Source organism: Tribolium castaneum, chromosome 1, assembly GCF_031307605.1.
Source record: "Tribolium castaneum strain GA2 chromosome 1, icTriCast1.1, whole genome shotgun sequence".
Taxonomy (NCBI): Eukaryota; Metazoa; Arthropoda; class Insecta; order Coleoptera; family Tenebrionidae; genus Tribolium; species Tribolium castaneum.
This window is the reverse complement of record NC_087394.1, coordinates 14,449,700-14,473,684: the sequence shown is the minus strand read 5'-3', so window position 1 is coordinate 14,473,684 and position 23,985 is coordinate 14,449,700. Positions and strand designations below refer to the sequence as shown.

Sequence of the window (23,985 nt, the reverse complement as noted above, 5' to 3'; positions counted from 1 at the left end):
GTATTGTTTTAATTTTTGGAATATTTTAGCTCATTGCACAAAAAATTAACCGAAAGTTTTCACATTGCTGTTTAAAAATGAAGCAATTTTTGCTTTTTTCGACAGTTCATTGAGACTAAATCGCAATGTTTTTAATATTACCCTGAAATTGCATCGAAAATAAAAACTCACTTTTAGCAGAAGTTTGAAAAACATGAAAAATCACAAAACTGCATAAAAAATGACAATTCGGCGTTGCATTTTAAAAGTGTTTCATCCAAGAGTCTTGGACCAAGACGCAATTATTCTGCAAAATTTCTATAAAAATAGAGTAAAAAACCGCCAGATAATCGATTATTTGACAAAATTTCCCATTTAGATTAAGAACTTTTTTGATATTTTTTTGAAAAAAGAAATCAGTAAAAGTAGATATGCTGTGCCGATTCTAATTCACTTCTTCTGCGCATGCGCCATTTTTTGAAAATCTCCTTGTTCAAATCGTAGGAATCTCCTATTTTGTTGCTATTTTTGACGTTGAAAATTATGGGAATTCCTTGATCTCATTACTATTTTTGAACTATCTCTATTTTTTATTATGACACGGGGATGGAAATTCCCTGTGGAATCCCACATCAAAAATTATAGAAATCTCCTGTCGGTATGTGACCATGTGGTACCTTAAATGAATCAATGCTTACAGGGGATTCCCATAATTTCCAGTGTGGGATTCCCCAAAGGATTTCCATCGCGACGTCATAATCTAAAGATAGCTATGACATCATAGTTCAAAAATAACAATGGCATCAAGGGATTACCATTATTTTTAGACCCAAAGTCACACATGCTCAGTCTAAGGCAATCATAATGACATTTTGATCCAAAAATACCAACAACATTAGGGGATTCCCAGAAGTGGCATCAAGTATATTTTTTTCTCAGCATAACGTAGAGTAAAAAAATTAAATAAGTAATTAAAATGAGTTTTTGAGGTTAAGTTCCAATGTTTTTTTTTTTGAAAAAAAATTTCGCAAATACAGGTTTGTATGAGAGATAGAGTGCTTTATTTTTAACGTATTAGAAACTTTCACAATTTTGAATTTTCTTGAACATAGACAACGTCTTTCCAATGTTGCTGCTCCAACTATCAAGTCAAACCAAATGCTAGAAGCTCTAGATGCCCCTGTTGAAATAATTTCAAACCAAATTTCTAACCAATTTATAACGGTTTTTTATTTTGTGTTCAATGTTCACAAAGCTGTACACATTGAATCAGATTATAGATGGTTTGACGTTCATATTATCATAGGTATAACCGTTCACGATTGTTTTAAATTCGGGCTATCTATGAAAATCTGACATTTTATTTGGCAGTACTGTGAGTTGTCATAAGAAATTTATTTTGGGTTATAATTGATGAATGACAACCAAGGACGGTTGTCAGTTTGCTTCGTTTTTTAAATAAATAATTGAATACGTTTTTATTGTTATTCTACTCATTATCATTCGGTAAAAAAGTCGGGTCTGTCTTTTTTGCATCCTTCAAAGCGACTTTTGATACACACTTTTTTATCAACAGAAATTATTTTCGACATTTTAAATTAATAAGCAGTAGAACTGACAACACAGCGAATTTTTGACAAGACAACGTCATAAAGACAATACATGACAGGACCTGAGGCCAACCTAACAAAAATATATCTACGCCTGCTGAGAATTTAAAACAATCGTGAACGGATAAATAGGTGTAAGCTGAAGTTCAGTTTTTTAATGTTGTTTACATTTTTCAAAGATTTTATAAATAACAGTTGAATAATGTAGTATTGACAATTTTCTTCAATGACAATTTCATACACAATGATTAAATTTTGGTTGTCGCAGTTTATTGAAAACCTTTTAAAAACAGTTGGAACCGTGTTACTTATCTCAACTATGATTTTGTATCCAGCTGATATATCCAATCAGTCTTCTTGTTTAAAACAACATAAAATTCTCTGGAATCTTTAAAATTAATGCCCACTGCAAGGCCAATTCCATACATAGAAAATACACTTACAAATTTAGAAATAATATTTTATTACGGGTCATTTCATTTAAAAAGGAATGCAATTTGTAGAATTCTTTAAACAGCTTGGTCTCGATAAGGTAAAAAGAAAATTAAATTTTGTTTTTTATCACATAACATAATAATAATACTCTAAAAGGCCACGATAATAAAAAAGAAAGTATTACGATTTGTTGTAAAAAGTTAACTGCCTTTTTCACTTGTATCTAGAAGTTAAAACATCTGGTCTCTCGGCTAATCATAGGCCGGATGACATTCTATTGAGCAGATTGGTTTCTTCCTGCAACTCTTCCCGTGTTTTATAATGTTCTTAATTATAATTAAACGCTCATCTACGTTTAGAGGATTCCGTGGCTGTTGGCGATTTCTCAGCCTGCCAATAAATATTATTAACTGTTTACGGACGTACTCTCGGGCAATTTATTTTTAACTAACTTAATTAATTGGACCTGTTTCGACTTTTTTCAAATTAGCCGGCATTATAAATTCATGGTTTTTATCCATTTTGAAGACAGTTTTCAAGTAGGTCGCTGGCGTTATTTTTTAATTGTTTGGTAAAAAAAACTAATTAACGTGTAACTCCCACGAGAACTTTCACTTTGCGAATTTGCAAGCGAGGCAAATTTCTTTTGTTACGCATAATTTAATTAAATTTTTAACAACTCGCAAGGAAATCGTAATTGCAGAGCAATGGACGGACGTTTGTCATATTTTTTGAATAATGTCATGCCCGGCTGGAAAATCGTTGAAAAGGAAACTGCACCTTGCCCATATAGTATCGGTGGGTCATTAATGGAACCATCATCCACGCCCATCCTGCAATAAAATAAACCTGCACCTTCTTTTTCCATTATGCAGCGTTCACGTGATTCACTTAAACTCACTGACTCGAGAAATATATTGGTATGTATCGCACTCTGTATGCTTCAGTTGTCGGATTTTAATAACTCATGCATGGATGAAGAATCACAAATTTATAAACCGACAAAAAGTTCAGGTAATTTTTAACACTAATTAAAATAATTGGTTAACGGTAGATGGTCAAATTCAACAAATGTTGTGATCTAATCTGCCGTCAACAGTTTAGATTTATTGTGTTTTACTAGAGCTATGTGTACAACAAGTTAGGAAAAGTTAATTCTTCAAACCAGCGATATTTTATCGAGGTGAGGCTGAAATAACAAATTAAAAAGAAATTTTTAAACAAAAGTTGTTGCTAGTTAAACCAGAAATAACTAACTACCTGTCAGGGCCGAGCCAAGTCAATTGTCCGCCCGTGTGTAAAAAAGTAGTTAAAAACTACGAAGTTAAATAAATGAAAGCGATTGTTTATTTTTAAAATATTTTGAAATAGTAACAAGTGTTCAATAATTGTTCTGGTCAGATGGCCTATGTGTGGCAATTGTCACAAAAAACGTGTCTCGGTTAACATTACTGACAGGTGACAGCTGTCAGTGTCAGGCCAAAAATTTACACGTTCAACTGAGCTTGCAGAGTAAATTCGTGAACGTTTGCATACAATTATTATGATTTTCAATGTGATTTTTATCAAAATATCAATGCAAAAATAAGACAACATTTAAACAGTTGACAGCAAACCATATGAACTTATCACGCAACCTACGTTCATGCTAGAAAGAGAAAACCACAGCAAACCACGACCAGAACAATTATTAAACACTTGTTATATTTATACAAAAATAAAACTATTCGTAACAAGAATAATTTTAAATTTTATGCAGGTACATCAGCTGTTGAGTATTTACATACCTAATATTTACATAATTTACTCAATAAATTCACCTTACTTTACTCTAGACAAATTTTTTGTCTAAAATGTAATTTACCTAGTCCATTGGGTATTTCTCTTTCCCCTGCAGGAGTAGGAAGTAGAAAAATTATTAAATAGATTTTGGGACATTTTTGATAGTTTTTCTCAAAGGATCTTTTCTACACAAGCAGAAAGTGCTAATGTCAAGAGAATTCTAAAAGTAACAGTAATAATACATAGTGGAAAATGCTAATACTGATTGAGACCTGATAACACTAAATAAAAAACGTGAATTTTTAAATAATTTATAGAATCTGCTACTGGTTTGTTCTCATTTCCATAACAAAATTGCTTTGTTTTTATTTGGCTTCACAATTTTGTCGATTAACTGAATGTTTGAAAAACGTTTTTACTTAATTTTGTAAAAGGTCTAAACATGTTGTGATGTTTATGGTTGGACATTTTGTTAAAATTTACTTTTAATAAAGAAATAGAATGGCATGCCAAAAAACTGTTGGAGATACAAATTTGTAACTACAGTTGAATGAACGACGAAAAAATTACACATGGGTCTTTTTTCTGTGCTCATTTGATTTTTCAGATTTCTTTTGCGATTAAAAACTTTTGTATTCGCATACATTTATTTCTTCAATGTGTTATGAATAAATTTGGCGATTAGTGATAATTAGTATTCATTTTACTCCATTTTTCGTTATAAATAAATTTACAAAATGAAAAGTTGTGACTATAATTTAGAGATATGAAATTATGCGTAGCTTAGAACAGGGAACAGACGAAAAAGTTGACCTAAATTTATCTATCAGAGAACTAAAAACGTAAATACAGCTGAATTTTTCCCTTTTCGTTCTTTTGTTCCTAATGATGTTGAATTTTTTTTGGCAAATGTGCGAGTTGTTAAATGTTTTGGACATGATGTTGATTTTTTCAAAAGGTATCTGTTGTATGATCAGTCGTTTCCCCTAACTAAAGTCCATTCGGAATTAAAATCAATTGTCAAATTAACTATTTCAATGTTGGCAAGTTTATTTAAAATTAGTCGTCCAGGCTTCATTCCTATAGCAATGTGGCAGGGTCCCAACAGGATTTCAAAATTTTTGACACTGACAATTGATTAAAAAAAAAGAGGTTTAAATTTATAAACATGATCTGAAGTCCCAAAAACTTAACCTATAAATTTATCTCTGATGAGCTACAGGGTGAATCTTCTAAAAGTACATATTTATATTATAAGTAAGTATATTTCAAAAATTAATAATTGCACAGAATTCAGCGTTTACTATTAAATGCCTTTTTTAGAATTTCTTCTACAATTCTTTCTAATTAAAATTAATTAATTATTAAGTATTACAAGTATGTTTATGCAAATATTTGTAGTTTTATGTCTTTATGTGTTATCTGAGAACAAGCTATGCTTAAATGTAGTTTTGTGATAAAAAATCTTTTGCTAACCCCAAAAAATAATTAAGTAAAAATTAAAAATTCAAATTAACGCAATTTAGGTGGTAGCAAAAACCATCGTTGTTGAATAATGTAGCTACAAACTTATGTTTTTTTAATGGAACACGAAATTTGATTTTCGACTACTGAAATTACAATTAATAATAATTTTTAATGTTTAAAGTTAAATATCTATTCAGTAATCCACAACATATACTTAACTGTTATTTTGTTTAGATAGACAATTTAGAGATCTTTTAGATGCAAAAATAAAAATAAGGTGTTCCATTTAAAAATTTTAAGTTATTCAAATTTTAACAAACTTTTAATTTTTTTCTTTTCATGACTGCAGTGAGCTAAAAAAATTTATACTTTAAGTTCAAACAATTTGCTTTAAATTTTCTAAGAATCTTAGTTTTTGAGCAATACGTTTTAAAAAATAGAGTGTTCTTGTCAAAAAATCAAAATACATATTTCAAAAACTAAGTAAAATCGAGCAACAAAAATTTAGTTCAAAATTATTAGTTTAAAAGCTGCATCCAAAAATGCAAATATAGGGTGTTCCATTTAAAAAAACCTAAGTTTGTATTATAACTCATTTCCGAAACACCCTGTATATTTGAAAATAATTTTAGGTGAGGTAGATGGCTAGTATCTATGACTTAGGAAACAAAAATACTTTTGTAACATTTAAACTAAAGGTGAATAATGGATTTCACCCACTCGCTGGTATACCTGTATATTGCAAAATACTTTTAATAGACTCACCCCGTATATCTCGTAAAAAAGCACAAACAATTTATAGTCACATAAACTTTTAACTCAATTTGATGTCTTTTATTACTAGCTAAGAATTTGTTCGACTCTTTTGAATCAGCCTGTATATTTAATTAATTAATTTTAATTATAAAAAGTTTGTGAAAATATTTTGAAAAAATTCACATGAATTGAGAAAAAAGTATTTATTAGTAAGCGCATAATTTCTGTATGATTTTCGGTTTTTGAGATACAGTAAAATACGTTTAGCAGAATCACCTTGTATATTCCACACTTTTTGTGTTGACAAATATTTACACAAATATTCAACAACTCACTAAAAATTATTGGTTCTCACTGTATCTTAAATTTTTTGGTGATTTGAATCACGACTTAGTCGTTCATTGATTGGATAATAGGTGGAGGGACTAAGTACAAAGTGCCACAGAAGGCATCAAACAGACCTGCTGTCGTTATTAGATTGTATGCAAGTGGAATCTACATATTTGTTGGTACACATATGTCGAAGTTCTGCGTTTTAGCGACCAACTGTCAACCCATACTAGTTCCTACGTCGTCTGCCTTTGTTTTAACCATTAGCGGCACTTGAGCCATCTGTCCAACCATCCGTTGCGATTTATTAGATTTTGTTGCAAACTTTTTCAAAATTCTCTCCTCATATTTAGCTAATGAACCAGAACTGGAGCTTTAACAACAGGTGCAACAGATTGGATTTTTGGACGTGAAACCTTAGATAAAACTAAATCTTGAGGGAAGACCATGTAGAGCCACACTATTTGCATAAATAAATAAACATTATTCGGCAATAAAATGTGACGTGAACTGTTTACGTATTTTTGACAAAATCGATCATTAAAATATTTTCCGCATTTGCAAAATAATTTATTAAAGCTCGTGATTGTGAAACAGATGTCGCATTGCTCAGAGGATATAAAAATCCGACACGTTTTTTCCAAAAAGTAAACGTTACAGTTGACCATCTGCAAATCGATTTGTTACGTGATTTAAAATGAAAGTGATAAATATTCGCACAGGTGTTCAAATGTTTGGAATAGTTGCGTATTAATTTAAACATTTAGCATATTGCAAACGTGTTGAAAATAATATTATAGCTGCACGATAAACAAAGTAAGAAAATATTAATTATTTTATGGCTTTGGTGTAGGGGTCCATAAACAAAGTTGTTGTGGTAAATATTTTAATTTAATTAGTATTTTGTAATTATGTAATTTGTATCAGACACCAAATGTTCTATTTTCGCACAGACGAACTGGTTTTTTTGAAAGCCAATAACTTAGTCATTTATATGCTGTTTTAGTTCTAATTTGAAGAGCGATTTGCATTTATAAATAATCGGTTTTAACTTTAAGTGACGACACCTGATGCAGTCTCGCTTTCATTTTGCAGCTAAGTGTAACCACGTCGGATAAACCATACAGGGTTATTCATATTCATGAGACAATAAATGAACCTCAAAAAGGACCTATGAGATTATACTCAATTGAGTCAATTGAGATTATACTCGTGTCCTATCGAAACTGATAAGAATTTTACAGCCCTGGGAAGTAGGGGTATGGAAAGATGTTTTTGTACCATAGCTTCGGAACCATTTGACCAAATATTACAAAACTTGGTAGACTTACTAAAGAGAATATGCCTTTTAATCTGGTAATTACGAAAACCGGATACATCCACCCGGTTGGAACATTTCCGGGTCACATTTTTAGTGTTTTTTTTAAATTTTTGCCCTCTTAACACTACTCTTTTACTGCTTAAATCGATAGAGTAATTAATTGCGAATAAAAAAGTTATAACCTTCTACACCGCTAAAATGCACCATTTAATAGTTATTTTAATTTGAACAGAGGCTTGCACTTGACCAAAATCAAAAAAGTATAAATTTTGAGCAGACGATATCCGTAGCAACAAAAGTGCATCTGCACTCAATGCGCTGTCAAGTCCTGTCAGGCACTTGTCAACTTTAACTATGAACAATTTGAGGCTCTAAATTGAAAATATTTAATAAAAGGGTTTAGTTCAGTCTCTTAATCTAACCTACAAAAAATTTAAATCAATCTGGTCGCAGTTTTCATTGATTAATTCACCGAAAATTCACAAAAAAAGTATTAGTCGGTACCTGATTATTTGTTCCATTCTGTATGTTTAATACACCAAATTCCCAATAAAGACATTAAAACTCTTAACAGCGTACCCCTACAAAGTGGGTGCATCTACTCGCTTGTCTTCCAGACACTAAATGAACAACACTCAGTTCACTACTAATTTACATTATTTTGTAAAAAAAAATTTTTGACTGAATTTGTACTGTTTTCTTCTAGAAATTCGGCTAACGATGTCTACGGACGCCTGCGCCGGTCTTACGTACGACATAACCTGAAAAAAACTCAAGCTTGATCTTGATCATTTTTACAGGTTATTTTGTGCGTACGACCAGCGCAGGTGTTTGAAGACATCACCGAAACTTTAGAAAAAAAAAATACAAAATGCAAACAATCCAGTTAAAAATAACGGTGCTTTTTTACAAAATAATGTGAACTGAGTGGTTCATTTAGCGACATTGTAGTGTCTGGAAGACAAGCGAGTAAATGCACCCACGTAGTAGAGGTGCACTTTTAAGAATCTTAATGTCTTTGTTTGGAATTTGGTGTAATAAACGTACCGAATAGAACAAATAATTAGGTAACGACTAATGACTTTTTTATGAATTTTCGATGAATTAATCAATCAAAAATGCTACCAGAATAGTTTAAATTTATGGTAGGTTAGGTTAATAGACTAAACTAAACTTTTTTGTTAAATATTTTCAATTTAGAGCCCCAAGTTGTTTAAAGTTAAAGTTGACAAGTGCCTGACAGGACTTGACAGCGCTTTGAGTGCAGATGCATTTTCGTTGCTACGGATATCGTCTAAAATTTATACTTTTTTGATTTTGGTCAAGTGCAAGCCTCTGTTTAAATTAAAATAACTATTAAATGGTGCATTTTAGCGGTGTAGAAGGTTATACCTTTTTTATTCACAATTGATTACTCTATCGATTTAAGCAATAAAAAAGTAGTGTTAAGAGGGCAAAAAATTAGGAAAACACAAAAAATGTGACTCGGAAATGCTGCAACTGGAAACTGGGTGGATGTATCCAGTTTTCGTAATTACCAGATTAAAAGGCATATTCTCTTTAATAAGTCTACCAAATTTCGTAACATTGGGTCAAATGGTTCCAAAGTTATGGTACAAAAACTTCTTTCCATACCTTTTCTTCCCAGGGCTGTAAAATTTTTATCAGTTTCGATAGGACACGAGTTATAATCTCAATTGGCATCATTTTATAGGTCCTTTTTGAGGTTCATTTATTGTCTCATAAATACGAATAACCCTGTATAATATTCTAACGGAAGAAAAGGATATTTTGCTAAAACATAGGAAAAAAACAAAACTGAAGAGATGAAAAATAATAAAAATCCGCAGTATTGCAAATTAAGAGAGGTAGATTAAGAATGGCACAGCAATGGTACCCTGTTATTAAAGCACATTATTTCCGAAAGAAGAAACCAGAGTTTAATTGCAATAATGCCATTAAGATGAAACGGCCCCATTTTTTAGCCGCTGAAACGTCCCACTCCCATCATTTAGTAAATCTGCCATTTGTGTAGCCTTTGGCGAAGTGTTCATGCTAGATACGGCGGATTCCCTAATTAACGTTGAGAAATACCGCTCTCCAGTTCTTTAAGATCGTGCAGGTGTTCAGAACCCACTATCGTTTTGATTCCGTCTCTCCGTGATTTTTTTACGAAATGTTTTTTGTTTGTCAGTCACGACTGGTTCTGCCGCTTCCTTGCACAATTGCTGCCAGAGTTTCTTTCGCGACATGCTGTTGATAGGACAGGAGAATGGATTGTAAAACTATCAACTGACGCCGCTAATAATTATCAAACAAAAAGGGATATTTCAAACGCCCTCGAGGCAGAATTTTTAACAGAGTTTCTGAAAATTGGAATTTCTCGAAACGACTGTGGAGGGTCTTGAGCACGATAAGTATTAACTGTTTTTCAAAGATGTTGTCTACATTAAAAAGCAAAAAAAGTCGGCAAAAATATAGTTTTTTTACACGTATACGTATACCTACGAGTGTAATAATAATTACATAGGATTTTAATTTTAAAAATTATTTTCAAAATTACTTTACCATTTGTGAGATAAAAAAATAAAAAGTATGAAAAAAGATGCGAAACCCTTAAATTCGTCATAATCCTTATGAACAAAAATATTTTCAAGATGGCGGCACTTCTGGTTATTTGAAAATCGATATCAACTTTGCTATTTTGAATAAAAAGCTATGTTTTATTGTGTTTTTGAATAATTATATGGGTTATTCTAAAGGATTTTTCATCAGCTTTCCCTAATATCAAGTTTAGCTCTTTTCAAAATATTTATACCTTTCTCTTCAAAAAATAATAACCTCATTATCTTTATCTATTTTGTAATGGTGTTTGGACATTTTCAAATTTTGGAAAGAAATTAACAAATTCCAATTTTTTTATTTTACGTTTAAAAAACTACCTAGCTGTACCAGATAGAATGTCGTTTTTTCTTTGTTAGATGAAGAAAAATTTAATTCTGCATCTTTTTTAAGTTTTTTTTTTCTTTTTTTTATATTACGAGAAATTCCTTCTAACCATGGCTGTTTTTGCACACAGAAATATTTCTCAATGAATAAACAATAGGTTCAGTTTAAAATTTTGCCGTATAGTTTCCGTAAATACACAAATTCATAAATTGTGGTTGAAAAAACTTTATACATTCCAATTTTTTCTTGTTGTAATGATAGTCTCTGCGAAAAGAGCTAGTTATTATGTCTAATGAATTTTCAAATGTAAACAGAAAATTAAAATAACTTAAAATCTGTATAACATAGCTCCTCGCATATTGGAAGATTTGCAAATTAATAAATGCTTTAATACGATTTCCAAATTTTTAAAAATTATAAAATTATTTATTTTGAAAAGATGCAAATCGAAATTTTTAGGTAAATACATTGAATAACTGAAGTAATCCAAAAACAGAATATAATATATAATAATGGTAGCTTTTTATTTTTTTAATGGATTATGGCTGTGTAGGTAAGTACTACATTTTAAATAAATATTTTTTTCAGTTTACTGAACTTTGTATAGTTTTTAATGTTGATTTTAGTTTAAATCATATTATGTACGCCTACAACTTTTTGGCAGATTCTGCTTGTAGTTTTTGAAATAATATTTTTTTGTCGAAACCAAAGTCTTTAAATGGATATAAAAATTTAGTATTACTATAACGATAACTAAGAATACTAGAGAAATAAGGTTTTCACTACTTTCTTGCAGTTAAGAATTTTGTTAAAAGCTAAATGATTTAAACAATTAAATGGTCCTATACAGTTTTTGCTTCCTTTTTTGTTTTTTTATCTTTGTTTAGTTGTTCAGTGATAAATGATAATTAAATTGGCTTTCTATTTTTTTTTCTAAAAACATAAAGCTTTAAATGTTGAAAATTTAATAAATAAAAAAATATTTAACTTTAAATACAATGTGTTTTTAAATTATTCTCATCTGGTCGTCTGTGAATTTCTCATGTAAAATCAGAAATGCCGCTTTATAGAATTAATGTCAGGCGTTTAGACACCGAATATTACTATTCTCCTATTCTACTAAATAAGCTTCTACAATAAAAGGGTTTTCTTGCACAGTGTAACAGTTTAGTTGCATTTTAACAAAATTTTTAAAATAAATTAGATAAATTTTGACTGACAGTTGACATTTATTGACAGAGGATTCAATTGAGAAGAGCGGCACAATTTTTTTTACATGTAAACCAATTTTAAAAAAAACTAGATAAGAATCATTTAAAAAACATTGTATCTGTAGCACAATGCACATTCTTCAAAACCATATACATGGTCCAACTTAGTAGTAGTACTTAAGAAACATGTGTAAATTCTAGATTACAGGAAAAATTTTGACCCGGTCTTATCAGTAAAAGTTAAATTTAGTAGTAAAAAAATCTACAAAAACATTGTTATAATCATATTACCTAACGATTGTTTTTTAACTGTTCATTATATTTAACCATAGTTGATATAACCGGGTCTTTAGATGCAAATACTAAAAACAATCGGCCTTATTTGGATTTGGATTTCTGATCTAGCTGATAATTATGCCATTTAATTCAGTAAAGTTTTGTAAAAAAATACTTAAAACACTCCCTTATTAACCATTTGCTTATTTCTCCGCTGATTTTTGTAAAAGACCTACTAAACTGAACTTATGTGCCTGAGGAACGTATATAACATTCTCAAAGAATTCAAAAGTAATGCCATTTTATATAATTTATTTAATATTTTTCAGTTCGGTTTAGTAAACTCTGGAATTTTTTTTGGTTTTTATTTTTTTAAAGTAATCCTTAAACTGATTTAAAATTTTTTTAGGGACTTGTAACATAGGCTAAAAAAGTATCCCAAAAAGGCAAAAAACAAATAAGTTACCATTAAGAAAAATTATTATTATGACAGAATACTTTTTTGGACACTAATTAGTAAAGTCCAACTTTACTAATAATTGAACTACAGAAGACGGGAGTTGTATATTTATTATTACAAATATCAATGTCTATTAGGTATTAGCTGTCTCAAAACTATAAAAATGCCAAAGTCGCATTTTCTCTCAAAATTAATTCCTTAATCCCAACATAATAAACCCTGATACTAAAGCTACTAAAAATTAATTATGCTTTTACTTTAAAAACTTATATCCCTCACGGTACCATCACCTATAATTAAAAAAAATTTCAAACAAAATTAATAAAAACAAATATTCTTCTTACAGGGAAAAAAATAAATACAAAATAAATAATACATTAGCATCAAATTAAATTCAATTTCACAACTTTCCTTCTAATGTTAGTATTTTCGTATGTAGTAATCGTAAGAAACCAACATACGTTCAAAATTTCACAGCAAGAGTTGATCTAAAGACTTTTTGCACGCTCTGTAGTTTCAATGTGAGATAACTACAATGTGTTTTTAAATGATTCTCATCTAGTCGTCTGCGAATTTCGCAGGTAAAATCAAAAAATGCCGCTTCATATAACTAACGATAGGCATTTAGACTTCGAATTTTACCATTCTTTATTTATTAAGTCTCCAATTCGTAAATAAGCTCCTATAATAAAAGTGTTTTCTTTTATATGTTTTTACGAAATTTTTAAAAGAAATTAATTGAATTTCTTAGATTTGACATTTATTGACAGAGCGGCACAATTTTTTTTTAGATATAAACCAATTTATATTTTTATAAACACATTGTATTAATAACTATTTTATAATTTTATCAATGTGACGTTGACGTTTTTATAGCGTTGAGACAACTAATACTAGTAAAAAACATACTGCCATTTAGAAAAAAATTGGAGAAATATAGCGATACCTTTGTACGATGAGAAAACAGTTTTAATTTGTAAATCTTTATTGAAAAGTTTTAAGTTCATTAGCTTATAAAAGAAAAAGACTTTTTGATTTTTTTAACGTCTTAGCTTGAAAATAATTTTTGGTGATGCAAAAGGATTGTTTCTATAAATTTTGTTCAAATATACTTTACTAACACACAGTGGTTCCCAACCTTTTTCACCTTCTAACATCCGACAGAAATTGGCGAACCTCTTGTACAGTTTTAAAAAGAATATAAAATTTGATTGGACAAATAATTTTTTTGTTGCACATTTTAAACTGAATGAATGTTAATAAATACGAATTAAAAAAAAACAAATAATTTAATACCTATTTTTTATATTTTTTTATTTTAAAATTAGAAACAAATTAAAAAGACATGTTAAATAGTTTTAACGATGGCACCAAAGCCAATTCATTTGGTAAAAAAAGTTGGGCCCAGTGTTTGATTTATTTTTAGAAAATATCATTAATGTTGGCAAAAAATCCTAGATGAAAATGTAGATACGAACACAAAAACTTGGTCAAATTCCGTATCAAACAACAATTTTTGATGTAAATGTGATAACAAAAAGTAAGTAATTAACTCTGCAATTTCAAATTTTTAACAAGAAAGTAACAAAAATCCGAATTATCATGTGACAGATAACAATTAAATGATACGAAGGAATAAAAAAAGTGCCATTTTTATTTTTAAACTAAGTCTGAAGAAGAATTCAGAACTTACTTTAACTTCAAACCCATTTCAGTTCAAATTACAGAAAACTGATATGCAATCTTCATAACATATAATTTATTGTTTCGTTCGACAAATAAGTTTTTTTTCAGTAGAAGCGTTTTTTTATTAAAATGATAATATTTGTCTTCAGGTATTGATAAAAACGCATTTAACAAACAGAAGTCTATCTAGAATTCGTAAAAGTCTAAATTTTGATGAATCTTAAACATGAAAATTTTTTGGGACAAAAACACTAAACAAAAACACATTTTATCGCCCACAGAGACAATGAGCTGCAGCTAATTTTCTCTGTTAAATTTATTTAAATTTATTATTTTTAAATTTTTACGTAAGCCATTTTATAAAATTCCGCCATTACAATATTTTCTTTGGCAAATCCCCGGTTGGGAAACACTGCACTAAAACATCCATGCTTTTTGTTTCTTAGGTTTATGAAATTTTACGTATTCAGAAATTTTGTTAGAAATAGTGGTACAAAGTTGGGAAAATCATCTTCAGGACACCATGGGAAATCGTTTTAAAAAATTTTTGGAAATTTTGTGGAAATCAGAGGCAATTATTATTATTATTAAATAAGAGGAAATTTTGAGGTAATCTGGTGTAGAAAATTCGGAGAGTTGGGACACTGACCGTCAAACCGAGCCAATTTTGTATTATGTGGATAAGGTACATGTTTCTATCCTTTTTCATTAAAATTTTTGTTAGTAACTTATGTCGAAAATAATTTCAAGGTTATAATTTTTGTCAAATGCATAAAATGACATAATTTTACGTCAAATTAAACCAGGGACGTAGAAAACGTAGAAATTTTGTGATTACTATTTAAAAAAAGAAAATTATTGAATACCTACCAATATTAATGTTCACATTTCTCAAATTTTTGGATATATATATTTTAATATTAAATACATAACTTAAAACATACTTCAATGCTAAAAATGATTTTCTTTCAGTCATAATTTTTAGTTAAACATCTCGTCCCAAAAATTGGTCATCAAGAACCCTTCATATTTCCTGTCGTCTTTTTAAATTTTCTAAAAAATTATATTGGAGGTTTATTCGTGTGAAAACGTAACATAATCGTGAATTCCAATAACTTTATAATTTGAAACAGAATCTAAAGTTAACGTAGAATCTAAAGGCGGCCAAGCAGCGACAGGTTCAACTTTCCTAAAAATTAGAACCAATTTTGGGTTCAAGTACCTACGTATTTTATAAATGCATAGACAAATTCCCAAAATCTCATAGATTTTGTACATAACATTATTTAGACAATCCACTTTTCCAAATGCTTGTTAATAATAAACGTAAAACTTGGCAGGAAAGGTTCAATTTCTCTCTCTCTTTCATCGATGATTACCATTTCTTAAAGTTGAGGGAAAAATGTTTATGATAAAGAGTTTAGACGTAAAATTCTTGTAGTTATAAAGAAATCTTTTTTAAAATTTGAAGTCATATCAAGAAAAACAGTGAATTGACGACGACTGCTAGTCTTAACCATTTCTAAACGCAGTTAGTCGACGAAAAATGAAAACATTTTTGACAAATTTATTTGACTTTTCGTCAAATTTAAAGTGTTATTCGGAAATAAAATTAACTAGACGCCCTCTGGTGATGACTTTGGAACTATGTCGAAAACAGTAATGAACTTTTCGTAATTCCACATTTAATTGACATCTAATAAATTGTTTAACTAACAATTTTGCGTGTATAGTGTTAACTGCTTACATTAGAGAGAATCACTTTAAAAGTACGTGGTGGTAAATACTAGCTTAGACTTTGGTTCTGCGGTTTTTCGTGGTATAAAGTGTTTATTGTTGGAATTTGAAAGTGGATAAAAAGTGAAAAAAATTTAAATTTTTATTACAAAGCTTAAAAAACAGTTGTCTAATTAAAGACTATAGTAATGGATCACAGCGAACACAAAGTTGGGCTCAAGAAACCAATAAATTAGTGAAGTTTGTGAATTTTAGGTTAGAATTTTTCTACTGATAAAATCATGAAATACTTCGATAAATCAACAAAACTACAATTAAGATTAACAACTGCTAATACACTTAAACGTAAATTATGCCAAAAGGTAGGCTTTTCAATGTCTTTGTAATAATTTTCCAATAAAGAAAGTGAACTAAAAAGTCATCGTTATTCGTGTTTTCCCCTTCATCTCTAATTTGTCAACATTCGTTTCTTCCACCAAAGATCCAATAGTCATTTCGCATAGGCAATGTAATAATTGTGAAGCCTCAACATTCGTACAACGCTCAAAATATCCGAATAAACATTTTCCCGCCATTTATGGTTACTGTTTTCGACCTAGCTCAGTGGCGCCCCCAACGGTAACTTTACTTCCGAATACATTTCTACCCCAATTTGTTTTTTACACATTCCAACGTACGGATTATGGTACGGATATGAAACAAAATTTCGAAAATTGACATTCAGTGTCCTAACTCTCCCAATATAGGAACTCTACCCACACCTAAATACCATAAACATAAATTGCTCTCGAAACGTCGGACAGACATTTTAAGGGAGTTATCAAAAATTCGGTATTTTGGAATGGTTTGTGGTTTATGGCGGCTCTTGAGGTGAAATAAAACACAAAAGAAGTGTATTGGGTCCGTAAATAAGAACCGCCATGGTGCCCATAAACTTTTAGCTGACTAATTGACTAATCTCGTATAATTCGGTGAATCTTTGTTGTCGGACAGTTGTAACAGGGCTAATAGCCTCAGACACCTGTAAGGTGTATTTGGTCAATTGGGGGTCGGCGCCACCTCCCTCTGCGAGATACAAAGAATTCCGTCTGCAGTCAGGCTTTTAAATCATCCTTCGTGCCTTTACCGGCTAAACAGAGCCGGTGATGCAGGTGCGTTTATGGCCATTGATGTTGTTCATAAAGGTACCATTTTACTTTTTCAGGTGTTCACGAGTACGATTACGGTTTTGTAAACGTAAACAGGATATTGAAAAACATTCGGGAATTCTGAAAATTCGTTAAATGGCTTATTGTACATTCGAAGCCAGGAATTTCAACGGTACGTTACCCTTTTGAGCCGAGTAAAAATTTCATTACGTGCCTGGGATGAATCATTGATTACGGTCGCACCTAATCTTTCCATTTTTACTTGAATCATGCATTAGTGAGTTGGTTATTTAGAATAGAGCAAGACCTATGCACGTGCCGAATATGTATCTGTGCACGTGTCTTCGTTAGTTTAATGAGACAGCCTTGTTGGACACGTGCGCGTCTCCCCTAAAAACAAGCAGGAATTATTATGGGAAGTAATGCCGAGCAGGAACGACCCCGGAACAAAACTGCTACTTATGTCAGACGAGAGCTACAGCCAGCCGCTGGAATACCGCACATTTGTTCAAAAAAATAAGCTTATTTATGGCTAAGGTCAAGGCATTCGCCATATGTGCGATACTGATTGCTATCTTCTTTGGTGTTCGCTACCTTTGACCATGATTTTTATCGCGAAATCAAAGAAAGTAGCAAGAGGTGTGTGGGCCGAAGCTAATTACAGTTTTGCAAATAACATATGTTTCAAGCCATACATAAATATGAAAGTGTAACAAATTAAAACTGTTCTTACATCGTATAATGTTCAATACATCGTATTATTTCTCCAAATTTTTCCCTAATAAATAATAAATGACGGTACATTTTACTAGTGATAGTTGTGTAAAATCATTTTTGTCTAATATTATAAAACTTTTAAAGTTACTTTTTGAAAATGAAATGTTCTTCCGATTTATCTAAAAAAATGTAATTTTTTGTTTTTTTGAGTTGTTCAGAATTCTTCCCATAACTCCCTAAACCGGACTGAAAAAGTAGACCAAGTAAGTTGTAGGTATATACAGAGTGCTCAAAAACTGGCGCACCAACTCAGTGGTACGTTATTGAGAAGCAAGTGCAGATTACGGGAAAAATGTTGAAAAAATTCCTAAAGTTATATTTTAAAAAATCTGGAGCTACAAACTTATTGTGTTAACTTCTTTAGTTTTCATTATTTTTTTATGTTTTTATGTTTGACACCAGGTAATAATCGTTCCGTAACAAAACGATGAATAATTATTTTAAAAATTACTAGCAGATTTTAGCAGTTTTTTAATTTACAAAAATTAAAATTCATCCAAAAAATCACAATGTGTGCCAACACTGGGAATTATTTCCTAGGAAACCGTTTCAAAAATAATTTATTTTTATTCGGAAGTAAAATTACCGTTGGGGGCGCCACTGAGCTAGGTCGAAAACAGTAACCATAAATGGCGGGAAAATGTTTATTCGGATATTTTGAACGTTGTACGAATTTTGGGGCTTCACAATTATTACATTGCCTATGCGGAATGATTATTGCATCTTTGATGCAAGAAACTTATGTTGACAAATGAGAGATGACGAGGAAAACACGAATAACGAATAACTGTTTGGTTCACTTTCTTTATTGGAAAATTATTAAAAATACATTGAAAAGCCTACCTTTTGGCATAATTTACGTTTAAATGTATCAGCAGTTGTTAATCTTTATTGTAGTTTTGTAGATTTACCGCAGCATTTCATGATTTTTTCAGTGGAAAATTCTAACCTAAAATTCATAACACTTCACTAATTTATTGGTTTCTTGAGCCAAACTTTGTGTTCGCTGTGATCCATTACTTATAATCTTTAATTAGACAACTGTTTGATAACACTTTGTAATTAAAATTTAAATATTTTTCACTTTTTATCCACTTTCAAGTTCCAACAATAAACACTTTATACTACGAAAAACTACAGAACCAAAGTCAACGCTAGTATTTACCACCACGTACTTTTAAACTAATTCTTTCTATTGTAAGTAATTAACACTATACACGCAAAATTGTTGAACAATTCATTAAATGTAAGTTAAATGTGGCATTACGAAAATTTCTTTACTGTTTTCGACATAGTTCAAAAGTCATCACCAGAGGGCGTCTAGTTAATTTTATTTCCGAATTGTTGATCAAGTTCTATTGCGATCTCGACATTTAGACAACGTTGCCATATATAATTTTTTTAATTCGTTATTTATTAATAACTTTAATACAAAGATTTTTTTTACTATTTTTACTTTTATATGTAACCACTTATCTACCACACACCATTGAGTTGGTGCGCCAGTTTTTGAGCACGCTGTAGATTGGCATTACTTCAAATTTTTACGTTTGTTAGCAGCACAAATTCAATTACTTTGCAAATTGTCTTCAAAAATAAGCAAACTGGTTAAAAATGAAGTATGAACGTAAGTCTATGGAAGTAGGTGTTTTATGTATTTTTTTACGAAACGTCACTCGACTTATATTTGTAAATGACATGTTTGTCAGCTAAAAATAAAGTTAGAAGCAAAAAAATTTCAAATTAGCCTGAAAGTCGGGCTAAATAATTCAAAGTTGATTGCATTTTGCATACTTATTCTACACCATTTATTAATAAGTCAATAATTAACTTTTTTTCAAGTTAATTCGTCGCCTAGAAACACACTTATTTCGTAAAATTTTTAACAGCAAATTTACAGCAAAATTGTGTCCTAATTTATATTTTTTGAGTGTTTAAAAATGTTTTTGGGGTAATAACAGCTTTTTTAGAAGCATAACTGACATAAATAAATCACATTTCATTGAAATTTACGTTGTAGACTCATTTAATTTGATAAAAACCACAAAACTTTTCTACATTTTTCGGCTAAGAACACAATTACTTGTCAATATTTTGTTAAAAACAAACCTAAGAATTACCAAAAAAAAACACCTATTTTAGAAGATTCGCTTGTCAAAATCCGTTCGTCATTTTTATTTTTTTATCTTCACAAAGAAAAAACAAAAAATACAAAATTTAATCAAAACTTTGTTAGGCTTTTTGTTAGTTAAATACGATTCTGAACCACATTCTCAGTATTTTTGCAAAATTTGATTAAAACACACAAAAGGATGACTTTGATAACATATTTTTGAATTTTTTCCAGCTTTGAAGTCCATTTTTGGATAAAAACTGAATAATTGCGCAAAATGTTCTTACAAATAAGCTTGCAAATTACCAAAAACGTTATTTTTTAACTTTCATTTTATATAGATTATTAATTGTTTGTTAATTATTGATTTTAATTAATTGATTTGATTAGATTTAACGTACAAAACAGCGACAACAACGTTATACTTTTGTTAAAATTAGATCAAAATAAAAAAAAATAAAATAAAATTTGCTTGTTCGAGTATTTCAACACATTTTTAAAATAAACATTAAACACCAAGTTTTATTTTATCAATTATATTTGAAATTGATGTTATTTTTATCCTATTTCACAAAAATTAGTTCGTTTTTGACTGAAATTTATACACAGATGTTAGTTATTTAAGTCTTTAATAGTGGTGTTAAATCGAAATTTCAGGAGATTTGGATAAAATAGTTAAAATTACACAGTAGTACCTATACAAAGATGATTACATTTTTGCCTTTCTCTATTGTTTACCATTTGAACTCATTTTTCCTTTGGCCTTTTTCGAGAGGTAAACCGTAGAAGAAATTATTTAAAAAACAAGGATAAGCTTTGGAAAATCTTGATTAAATCAAAGAAAATTTTGAGAAAATCTGGCGTACAAAATTTGGGGTGTGTTTGGCCTTCGGCCTTTTTCAAGTTTTTCGGCTCAGTGTTTAAGATAAACATAAACTTTTTTGATCAAATACCCACTATATTCGAAATTGATAAAATTTTAGTTGGTTTTGCTGACTTTACTTGGTTCAGAGCCTCATTTATTTTGAAAGATCTTTCAAAACAGTCAAAACATGCAGATGGTAATTTATCAATTTTATTCGATTCAGCTCGTTTTTGAGTGTTTCTTTACAAATATATAAAAAATTTAGTCTACACTAATGCTATATTATTTGTAGATTACTTATTCCTACCCCTTTCGTACAATTTTGAACGTTCAAAATGTTTATGTAATTTCAAAACTTGGATCAAACAAATCAAATTCATAAATCATCAAACTAAGTCTAAGGTCCGGTTTATAGAAGCGTCATTTTTTAAAATTTGATTGCAGTTAAAATGTTCTGAAAACTGGCTATAAGGGCAGTTTTATAGGAAGCATCGTTAAAATTTAATTCGTTGTTAAAAAGTTAACAACGCGAATGGACCAATCAAATGGTTCATTTTTGTCACGTGACCAGTTAATCACGCATTTAATTGAGGATTAAATTAATGACGCTTCGACAAACCGACCCTAGATATTTTTGCCTTTCTCGAGTGTTCGAGCTCGCTTTCGAAGAGAAACGCAATTATTCCGAAAAATTCATCAAAAACGGCAAAAAAACTGAACGAAAATGATGTTACATTTTTCCTTTATCAAATACTCACTTTTTTAGTAAAATCCAAAAATTTCGCTAAAGCTGGCTGAAAAATGACCAAAGTTAATGAAAATTGAGTTTATTTTGGCTTGTTTCACTCAAGTCTAACTCGTTAATTTTGTAAGAATTTGTCATATACAGGGTGTATCAAAAATACGTGTGTTAATTTTAACACGTAATAAAACTCATCAAATACAACAACTTTTCTACGGATACATGTTTCAGTATCTTATCTTTTTCCAAATTTTAAGTAAATTTTCGAATTTTTTATTGAAAAATTGCAAATAGAAAAGATGTTTTATTTGTTGAGCTCTGTTACCTGTTACAATTAAGACACGTATTTCTGATACACCCTGTATAAGTCTATATCATATCACAAGTTTCTGAAGGATATTTTACCAAAAACAGGCCGAAAAACAACAAAATGTGTTAAACTTTTGGGGTAAAAAATGAATAAAAAAAATCTAGCTTTTTCGAGTGTTTCAACACATTTTTAAAATAAACATTAAACACTAACTTTTTACATCAAATATGTTTGAGATTGATGTTATTTAGCCTATTCACAACATTTAGTTCGTTTTTGACTGAAATTTATTCACAGATGTTAGTTATCCATAGACCAGTGTTGTTAAATCAGGATTTTAATATTTTTTTTTGTATAATTTGGATTAGGATAATTTGGATTTGGATAAAACAGACAAAAAAAACACCAGATTAAAATTACTTACTAGTATACAAAGATTATTACATTTTTGCCTTTCTCTACTGTTGAGTAGTACTATATGAGTTCATTTTTTTTTGGTCTTTTTCAAGAGGTAAACCGTAGAAGAGTATACAAAATTGAGAAAAACAGAAGAATTCAAGAAACCATAAAAAAACGACGGTAAGCATTGGAAAATCTTGAGTAAATCAAAGAAAATCTTGATTAAATAAAAAAAATTGAGAAAATCTGATATACAAAATTTGGAGTGCACTTGGCCCTCGGCCTTTTTCGAGTTTTTTGGTTCATTTTTTAACCTAACCTTTTTGATCAAATACCCACTATATTCGAAATTGACAAAATTTTAGTCGGTTTTGCTTAGTTTAGTTGGTTTAGAGCTTCATTTATTCTGAAAGATATTATCAAAACAATCAAATTCGTCTAAAAGTCACAAAATAAATAGAAATACGTACATGCAGATTGGTAATTTACCAATTTCATTCGAATCAGCTCATTTTTGAGTGTTTGTTCACAAATATGTAAAAAATTTTGTCAACGCTAAAGCTGTTTTATTTGTAGGTTACTACCTTTTTCGTACGCTTTTGAATGTTTAAAATGTTTATGTAATTTCAAAACTTGGATCAAACAAACCAAATCCATAAATTATCAAACTAAGTCTAAGTAGGGTCCGGTTCATAGAAGCATCATTAAGTTAATCTTCAATTAAATGCGTGATTAACTGATCACGTGACCAAATAGAACAAATTTGATTGGTCAATTCGCGTTATTAACTTTTAACAACGAATTAACAAAGCTTTCTGTAAACCGTCGCTATATCTAATTAGTAATTTAATTACATTGAGGGCCGGTTTACAGAAATTAAGATTTAATCCATACTTATTAATGCGTTGAATAAAAATCGAATTAAAATTTGATTGCAGTTAAAATGTTCTGAAAACCGACTCTAGAGACCAATCAAATTGGTTCATTTTGGTCACGTGACCAGTTAATCACGCATTTAATTGAGGATTAAATTAATGACGCTTCTACAAACCGACCTAAGATATTTTTGCCTTTCTGGAGTGTTCGAGCTCGTTTTCGAAGAGAAACGCAATTATTCCGAAAAATTCATCAAAAACGATAAAAAAACTGAACGAAAATGATGTTACATTTTTCCTTTATCAAATACCCACGTTTTCAGTAAAATCCAAAAATTTTGCTAAAACTGGCTGAAAATGACCAAAGTTAATGAAAATTGAATTTATTTTGGCTTGTTTCACTCAAGTCTGACTCGTTAATTTTATAAGAATTTGTCATATACAGGGTGTATCAGAAATACGTGTGTTAATTTAAACACGTAATAAAACTCATCAAATACAACAACTTTTCTACATAACATTTTGCAAAATTCTTATTTATAATTTTCACTGTTTTTCTCCTTTCTTTTGTGCAAACGAGCCGGTCATTGTTTAATAATTAGTTTGTATTCATAGCAACAATTATCAATATTGTTTTAAATTGTTTAAATTGTTCATTTCTATCACAACGAAAATAGTTGGGTTCTCTTATTTTTGTACCCATAGGCGGATACATGTTTCACTATCTTATCTTTTTCCAAATTTTAAGTAAATTTTT

The 23,985-nt window shown here is 29.9% G+C and overlaps 1 long non-coding RNA gene across 1 annotated transcript; it reads left to right on the top strand.

The window, feature by feature from the left end:
• Positions 1–2,964: 2,964 nt before the first annotated feature.
• LOC107397577 (uncharacterized) lies at positions 2,965–17,336 on the top strand. Its single transcript, XR_001574660.2, has 3 exons — positions 2,965–3,038; positions 16,993–17,150; positions 17,204–17,336. It is a non-coding gene; the product is annotated as an uncharacterized LOC107397577 (long non-coding RNA).
• Positions 17,337–23,985: the final 6,649 nt, after the last annotated feature.